Raw genomic sequence first — 10085 nt, forward strand, 5'->3', positions numbered from 1 at the left:
GTAACAAAGACAAAGAAACCTGGGTTTATACCAAGTTTAGTATAGGCTGTCTTACAGCTAGTCTTGCTTCCAGTGAAGAATTTTAGATGCTTCAGAGTATGATGTGGAAACTGGTGAAGTTACGAAGCTGTAGAAATCAATGGGTAAAGGAAATCTAGTAACAATGAAAACTTAAGTTTATGGTTCCCCATTTTACCCATGATACTCATGGATTATGTATTGAGAGTAAAATCAGCATTAGTAGAAGAAATAACTTGAATGATAGATGGAATAAGACTTTGAAAAGTATAAGAAGAAGAAGAAGAAGAACAAGAAGAAGAAGAAGAAGAAGAAGAAGAAGAAGGTGTGAAAGAGCTGAGTTTCTCATAAGTAGAATTGAGCGTAGAAATAGTGATAGCATACTTCTCAAGAGAAATGAGAATGTCACAAATAGATGGTAAAGATGTAATGAGTTATTGAGGAGATGCAAAACAAATAATATATTAAGGATAAGAAATTCCATTGAAAACAACATTCTAGATACAAAGATTTTTCCAAATAGGTTCAAGACCTCTATATCCCCTTTGGTTGTTGTTGTAGCCAATAAAAATGCATTGTTTGCTTCTTGGATCAAGTTTATGACTTGTATACGGTTTTAACCAAGGGAAGCAAGAACATCCAAAAGATTAAGCAAAATAATAATCTAGTGTTTTGGAGGAAAGTTTATGAAAAGGAGAAATTTAGTATAAAAACCTAACGGGAAGCCTATTGATGATGTAGTTTCCAGTATGAAAAATATTTATCCAGTAGGAATCTAGTAAATCATATTGAAGAAGAAAAGTGATATCCAAATTAAGTAAATGTCTATTTAGGCTCAGCCACACCATTTTGTTCAGGTGTGTGATGACATGCCATTTCATGAGCAATGCCATGAGAAGAAAGAAAATAAGATAAGAAAGTATTGAGAAACTCACCACCAACATCTGTTTTTATTGTAATAAATCATGGATTTAGAAGTTTTTCAATAAAATCTTGGATGCAAAAAATTTGAATATTCAGCAGCTCAAGAGGCTTGGATGCATTGGTCGCAGACAGAAAAGGGAAGTTTTAAATTTTACCTAATTGACGACATAAAATACAATGGTTGTTTTATTGCATGAGTTAAAGACAAAGAAGAATACACTTTTTGAAAAGTAAAGAATGCGTGATGTACAAATTTCTTATACCAGATGTCAGCAGATACCTCGACACTTGAGAAAGCAGCATGGGAAGACTGTTAAATAAAAGGATACATACCTCATGAGGCGAATCCAATCAGGCGGGATGACTTTAGGTTTTCACCCTTACTAGACCTTGGTGAAGCGGACTATAACTGAAAAGACGAGGCTACCCAAATACACCACAATCTTTAAATTATCCACCATAAATCCTCTTACCGAAAGTACGAAGAAGTTATGATCCAACCACGAAATCAACTTTGATTTGTTTTTCGTTTGTTAGGTCTTATTGGGCATGCGCGAGTATGAAAAAAAAAAGTTGCGATTTGTATACCATAAGTATTTGCTATAAATTCAGGAAAGCATCATATGTTTACACAACTCTTTGCTAAAGCATTTAAAGCACCATGTGTTTACATAACTCTTTGGTGGAAACCAAGAATGCATCGTGATAATGTTACTCTTAAATTAGGCTAGAACCGAATGTCAGTATTATGGTGAGTGACTATCATATGTAACTTGTATTATATTTCACACGAAACTTGATCTTCAGTTGCGGCGCTTGAAAGTTGAAACAAATTATATGTAACACCGTAACACTGCAGAATATACGTTTTGACTTGTGTGGATAATTGTCTTGACTTGGATAATTAAGTTTCGTGAAGGTCCACGATCCATACAATTTATATCAACCTGCTTGGCCGTTGGATTTGGTTAGTTTAACCATACAAAAAACTTCATGTTGCATCAACATTAAGAAATATTGGTAGACACCTATGAGACTTTTTAAATGAAAAAGATTCTCCTAAAGGAAAATATTGCGGTAAATTATGGGAAATCGTAATTATATTTTATGATATGAAGATCTCACCAAGAATGGAAATTAAACAAATTCACCACGTTTAACATCCTTCATAGTAAAGATGTAAAAATAATTCATAATAAAGATGGAAAATATTTTGTATTGATTCTTGAAAATACATAAAATATTTTCAAGATAACCCATAAATTAGCAAGAGATTTTCTTCCTTAAATGTAAGGAGATAGTTTTATTTCATAAAAAATACGGTATGTTGTGCAGTAATCATAAAAACATACCACGAATATGGAAATAATTTTGGTGAAAGAAAGATATACATTTCGCATAATAACCAGGGAAAATATTTCGGAAAAGAAATATTATTGAACATATTATAAATGAATATCTTTGGATACAAAGATACATTGGAAAGTAAGCCAATTTCCAAAATAGGATATACGAAAATTAAAATATTTCTGAAATTGATAGTGAGATAATAAATGATAACAATGATCTTTGATATTGATGAAAATAATCTTCTATGAACACAAGTGATAAGTTGATGATCATATGAATAGGGAATTTATATGGAATTATTATTGAACATAAAATAGGATACGAAAGCGATTGGATCGAGAGCATCATTGCACTGATACCATCATAATTTTTAATATGTAATTCAAACTCAAGATGGATATCATTGATATTAGACAGATAATAAAATTAAATCAATGATAAAATATAAAAAAATCATGAAGAAACAAATCTACATACCAAAAAATTAATTGAGACGATGTTTAACATGGTTCGTTCAGCTCGACCTACGTCCACAAGAAACCCCATAAAGTGACAACTACATTGAGACTCTCTATTTATAGAGTATGAATAACTAATATAGGATATTATATTATTCTCTGGAATATATATCCTAATTAACTAAAATATGAATATTCTACTGTTCTCTAGAATACACTGGGTTGCACCGAACACTACGAACCTACGATACCTGATTATTTATTTGAGTAAAAGCATCCACTACCCTAAAAATATTCCCAACCGTTGGATCGACTAGCTCTTTCTTATATAAGTGTTTGTACCCAGAAATATTTTCAGGCACTAAACATGATGATTTTTGTTTATGGTGAGGAAAAACAGGGTTAAAAACATGAAACAAGCATGAAGATAAGGTACACGAATTTTACGTGATTTGGCATAGTTTGCCTACATCCACGGACGAATCCCCTTGGGGAGTGATGTTTTATTGATAATGGAATTACAGTGGATTTTTTTTCTCTATTAGCTGCCGCTCTCTCTTTTCCTCCCCTCGTAATTACATTTCCCTCTATTTATATAATTGCGAACCGGGATCCCCCCCTAATTGTCATGTAGGAATAAATTATATTAAGTTTCCCTGCATGCCTCCTGGCCATAAACTCCCCTGCATTAAATTCTGCATGAAACTCCCCTCCTGTATTAACTCTGCATGAAATTGCCCTGCATGCCTATTGACTTGCCTGGCATGCCTCCTGGCATTAATCTTCCCTGCATGCCTCCTTGTATTGATTTGCGGGCCTTCCGTGTATTTTATACACGGTACAAACATCACCCCCTCTTAACCTCCAACTTGTTGGGGGTTAAGAATTTTGTTTTTCCTTCGCGTCGGTCATCGATGACGTAACTCGCCAGTCGCCCCCAAGCGTGAGTAGAGACATTACAAATACGCCCCCAACTGTGATAACCTGCAATAAAATTTTCTCACGTGCTAGGCGAGACTTTTTGCCACGTGGTGGACTTGTGATGCTCGATAGCTAGTCGAGTCTTTAGTAGAATGTAGTGTGTGCTTGCGGCTGGGGCAAAGCTTTTTGATCGCAACGTAAAAAGGCTAGCGCTTGCTGCTCGGGCAGGATGGTTGTTGCTTGTGTTGAGTACGAGTCTTTGGAACAATATCGGGCATTGGGCTCGTGGTTCAGACGAGACTTTATTCTTGCCAAGATGCAAGTCTTTCATACTCGCGTGCAAGACGAGATTTTATGCTTGTGATAGAAGCAAGACTTATGTGCTCATGTGCAAGGTGAGGCTTTAGGTTCTTGCGAAGTGATGCAAGGCTAAATATTGAAGGGTCTATGCAATCCTCATCTCGAACTCGATCATGTCGTTATCCACAAACCTCAAACTCGATCATGTTTCTTTCCCAAGTGCATATAAAAGTTTCTTGAAAACATAAATTTTTTCTTCCATGCTGTAGAGAATTGAAAAACGGTTCTAACAAATCAAAAATCACTCAATTCGGACTTCAAACGAAGAAGTTATTGACGAAACAAGATTTGGATGAAGCGGGTGCGTTTGCTGGCGTGGCGTGATGACGGTGCAGAAGCGCTGACGTGTCACTGCTGACTGGGACGGCATGGCTGATGTGGCACCGAACGGTGCCGGCTTTTGCATGGAAATTCGTGGCATGATTTATGAGCTTTTGACGCACCTATCTCAATGATAAAACACGATTGTTTTACATGAATCCCCTTAGTCGGCGCCAATGTTTGTACCCAAAAATATTTCCAGGCACTAAACACGATGATTTTTGTTTATGGTGAGGAAAAACAGGGTTAAAAACATGAAACAAGCATAAAGATAAGGGACACGAATTTTACGTGGTTCGGCATGGTTTGCCTACATCCACGGACGAATCCCCTTGGGGAGTGATGTTTTATTGATAATGAAATTACAGTGGATTTTTTTTTCTCTATTAGATGCCTCTCTCTCTTTTCCTCCCCTCAGAATTTCATTTCCCTCTATTTATATAATTGTGAATCGGGGTACCCCCTAATTGTCATGTAGGAATAAATTTTATTAAGTTTCCCTGCATGCATCCTGGCCATAAACTCCCCTGCATTAAATTCTGCATGAAACTGCATGAAACTCCGCTCCTGTATCAAATCTGCATGAAACTGCCCTGCATGCCTCCTTGTATTGATTTGCGGGCCTCCCGTGTATTTTATACACGGTACAAACAATAAGCTATAAAAATCTAAGGTACCCGAAATTTTCATTCAGCCGTCCGAACTGCCAACAACTTTATTTTTTTGGATCTGGATCTAAAAATTCTTGTACAAACTCTTATGCGACGATGGGTTGTTCAAGAATAGCATAATTATCTTTCACTAAACTAAACGTCATTCTTACTATTTTTCTCATAATTCTTATGAACTAGCAGAAGAAGAAGATGAAACCCTTATTTTGTTGTTGTTAATCTCCTCACACATGATTTCTCCTCTCAAAAACTCAAGTTGATTCCATGTACAAGACCTTATATTAGAGCTCTCTCTATATAAGCTAAAAAAACCAAAGTACCCTAAATTTTCATTCAGCCGCCTGGAGGACTCCATACTGTGAACAACTTCATTTTTTTGGTTGTTCAATTGTTTCGAATATGTTTACAGTTTTAACGTACTTTCGAGATTTTAGAGAAATCATGTGCCATGTTTATAGCACTTGTTATACATCAAAGTTTAAGATGAAGAGATTCTTGTAACCATACTACAAGTTCGTTTTGCTTCAAAATGGATTTTTTGATTTTTTTTTGTGCACAACTTAATACAAATATCATCATACTCACTTAATTTCATTTGTCAATTTTTGATGTGATAATTTTGATGTATGTGAATCGTTTTATTACAAATTTTGTATGCATAAATATATTAAAAAATCTTCATTTAAATAGTTTTTGTATATACTTAATACATTTTTGGGTTTCTTATGCATATGCATGAATATGTCCAAATACAAATTTTTTGGTATATTCAAGTTAGGCCTCCATATAAGAATATTATTTTTTGGTCCGCAGGATATTCTTATACAGAGGTTTTACTGTATATATATATGATGATTTTTAGATGAGCTTAGCTTACACCAAAATATTTTATCATTTGCATCTTAATCAACCGGGATGGGTATCACCTTCAATGGAACAACCTTTAACAGCGAAAATCTAACTTTGTCACTAATATCCACGGTTTCTTGAGTCGTAGCTTTTTCAAGAACCCAATCGAAAGATTGACCAAATGAGCCAAGCATCACGTGAATCATTTGCTGAGCTAAAGGGAGCCCTGGGCAGATACGTCGTCCTGCTCCAAAAGGTATATACTCAAAATTTTGTCCATGATAATCAAGGAGGAGTTTAAAAATCTCTATGTCTTGAAGGATAATGGATCATCCAAACTACTTTGGTCCCTACCAATTCCCCAAATATTGACCAGCACTAGAGTAGAGTATCCCGTCACCTCTATGTCTTGCATCATGCTATGTGGTATCGGGAATGCTCCAGGAGGACAAAACCTTAAAGTATGAAGATCGAAATATAATCAGAGATGATGATAATGAGATTTTTTTTTTATTTTCTTGAGATACTTTTTCCTGGAGCACAAGTAAATTCAGGAATTACACGACCATTTGTACGTGCTATATATTCTAATATAAACTTTTTATTTTCTGATTTAGTTTTATGTTCTATTTTATTTATTTTTTGTATTCTTTTAGTTTTCATACTTGTCTATCGTTTGATATTAGGTTCATAAAATGTTTTCTTATGCAGAGGAAACGATCAACAAAAACCCCTGATCACGCCCCAGAAAAATCTCTTTATTGTAATTTTCATATTCAACGGTAGCAAGATAAACTCTTTGATGTGTTTTTGTTTGTATCTTTGTTCGATTGTTTGAATTTAAGATCATAAATTTGATCTTGTGCAGGGAAAGTGGATCAACTAAATTTTCTACGGCCACCAGCACGCTCAGTCAACCACATTTACCAACGCTACCATGAAGAGTGATAGGAAACTATTACAAACCATTTGATGTATATTTTCCCTGTAGTTCTTGTTAGAATTTGATCTTGTGGTTGCGATGTGTTCATAAATAGTTATATGAAGCTATTACAAACTCGGCTGGACTTGGATGTGGTATATTATTAGCATGCCTAGGCTTCATACAAAATTGTGTACCACACTGAGTGGGTTTATTCTTAAATTTAGGTCGTAATGTTTTCTTGTTGGTGGTATCGTTTTTGCTAGTTTTGTCACCCATAAAATTGTTTGCTTATCAAGTTTCTCGATCTTTAAGATGAGGGTATTCTTGTTTATCTAATAGCGCTCATCCAATACATATAAAAAACTGAAGAGAACAAGTGTGATTAGTATTTACGAAGGAGTAATGTACGGGAATCTAAAGAGACATCCTTGAGGATTAATCCTTGACAACATAACCAAAAGAATTGAAGGTCAAAAAAAAATATTGTGTCAGAAGTAAACTTATGGACATAAAGAAGATCATGAATCTTTAGGTACTAACAGAACACTGTCGGGATGAAAATTGTAGAATTAGACATTTTAACATACGAGTCAATGTGAGAAATAAACATACCTTCCCTATTAGAAATAACAATCTCATTACAACCATTATAAGTAGTAGGAATTGATGCATATTTTCAGGCTAAGAAGTGATATGATGAGTAGTAACAATATCGGCATACCATGGATTTTCACTCATGATATTGGTATAAGAAAGCATATCGGTGAGATTTCATGGTGGATTCTGATTTTTATATACAAAGTTGAGTTTATTATTGTTAGAGCACTGCTCGTTCGAACTCGCTAGCGTTGCTATCTCAAAATTGTTTGTCAAGTTTAGTTGTCAAAACTATAAGTCTTGATTTCTAGTCTAGTTATAGATATGTCTCGGATTAGGATAAAATGTGTAGTTGAGCTTTAGACTTCACGGCGTTCATCGATTGAAGACGAAGAACTACTAAGGGAAGCTTTTGGAACTTCATCAACAAAAGTATGTGGAGACTTGAACTCATCTATCACTCAGAAGTCTATTTCTATTCTATCTCCTATTGAGACAAAAGTCGTATGGTTATATAGACTTTACTTGGTACACATTTGATATTTCAAGCTGAGTTTAACTCACTTACATATTTATCGAAATATGTGTTGGTAAGCTTTCGATTTAACGAAGTTCATCTTTATTCCTGATGAAAGTCAAAATATGATCATGTGAAAATTTCCTGGTAATATCTTATATGATTTGTGTGAGGCAGTCATTTGATGTAGACTCATAATGTTTCGTATTGATCTATTGATCGCTTGAAAATTGCTTTGAAGCTAATAGTTTGTGTGAGACGGCTATTCTCGTCTTCCAATAATGTTTCAATGATTAAAATGGAGTTTAGAACAATTAACTATTGATTGGATATAGCACAGTATGCTAACAGATGCAATTTATTCCAAGCCCGGGAACAATAGTATGCATAACCGTATGCGTACTTGTTTGATAGTTGAAGTCTGGGAACTTAGTATGCATACCCGTATGCGTACCGGCTTAACAGTTCAAGTCCGGGAAGTCAACTGAGTTTGGTCGTATACGACAGTATGCGTACCCGTTCGCATACTGGCGAACCCAGACCAAGTCTGACTACTTAGGTATGCGTACAAGTTTGCATACTAGACTGAGTTAAGTTCTAAAATCGGTTTGTTCATGAACAAATACATTTATAAATCAAGGAATGCAATATTTTGCAAACCGTGGCTATAATGTTCATGAATTGATTCGAGTGAATCAAAATCGATTTTGCTTCAATTATGTCTTGTATACTTCTATGAGAATATAAACAATTGAACAACTCTAAAACTAGTTTCATTTGAGTCATTTGAACTAGTTGTTATTAAGATGAACAAGGTTGATATGAAAATGTTCATATGGCTAACTTCGTTTAACTATTGTTGATCCAACAAGGTGTATACTAGGTACGGTTACCCATATCTAAATGAAGTCACGTTTCAAGTCTGTGTAACAAGCTAAGTTCTATTTTAACGGTTGAAAGATATTAGCTTGAATCTAGTCATTCATCTACCGGTGAATATTGAATGATTTGTTACCAAGGTAACATTGATTGCAAACCCTGATTTGAAGAATGTATAATTAAGGGAGAACTCTAGCAACTGGGAAACCTAATCCCCATACCTCTTGTGTGATACTAGTTGCGACTAGAGTCGATTCTCCTTTAACCTAGTTTTTTCTAAAACCATTATAGGTTAACGACTTAAAGACTTCATTGGGATTCTGAAGCCAGGCCCAAATATTTTCTCTGTAGTTGCGTGTTCTGATCTTACGTTGTTCTATCGTATTGACTACAATCTTCTCTAAGATTTTCTCGAGATTCAGTCTCCGATAAGTAAGATAAAAATTAGTCACAAACATTTTCGTCTCATCGTTTGTGCTTCCATACGGTTAAGATCATTGTGAGGTGATTGATATTACTAGGATGTTCTTCGGGAATATAGGTATGGTGTATCAATTGGTTCATGTTCACCTTCATTTATCAAAAGACGGAACAAAAACTCGCAGGTATTTCTGTGGGAGACAGATTTATCTATGCAATATACTTTTCCGTGTGAGACATATTTGTTTATAATGTCTTCGACTTTGGGTCGTAACAACTCTTAGTTGTGGGTGAGATCGGCTAAGGAATCAAGTTCGTAGATACCTGATGGGATTCAGAGGCGTAAGGAACGCGACTGTACCTTAATCAGTGTGGGATTGGTTAGGGCTCAACTACGTTCCAGTTCGAAGTTAACTTGTAGTAGGATAGAATATGTAGCGGCTTAATACAATGTGGTGTTCAAATATGGACTAGGTCCAGGGATTTTTCTGCATTTGTGGTTTCCACGTTAACAAAATTTCTGGTGTTTGTGTTATTTCTTTTCCGCATTATATTTTCTATATGATTGAAATATCACAGGTTGTGCGTAGTTCAATAAATTAGATAATCCAAACTTTAGTTGTTGATATAAATTGATCTGCACATGAACATTGGTCTTTGGGACCGTTCAATTTTTTTCTCATAATAATCAGGATCGCGGATTTCTATCTGTTTGATTTGTTGATTACATTGAGAAACAGAGATATAACTCTTGGATGTATTTTCCTTGATTGAGTCTGACTGTCTAGTTGATTCTCTTGGGAATATATTGGAGTTTGTCCATACAAATTTTGTGGAACGAAATATAGGGTATCGTTGTTAGACCCCTGCTTTTT

Source organism: Papaver somniferum, unplaced genomic scaffold, assembly GCF_003573695.1.
Source record: "Papaver somniferum cultivar HN1 unplaced genomic scaffold, ASM357369v1 unplaced-scaffold_21, whole genome shotgun sequence".
Taxonomy (NCBI): domain Eukaryota; kingdom Viridiplantae; phylum Streptophyta; class Magnoliopsida; order Ranunculales; family Papaveraceae; genus Papaver; species Papaver somniferum.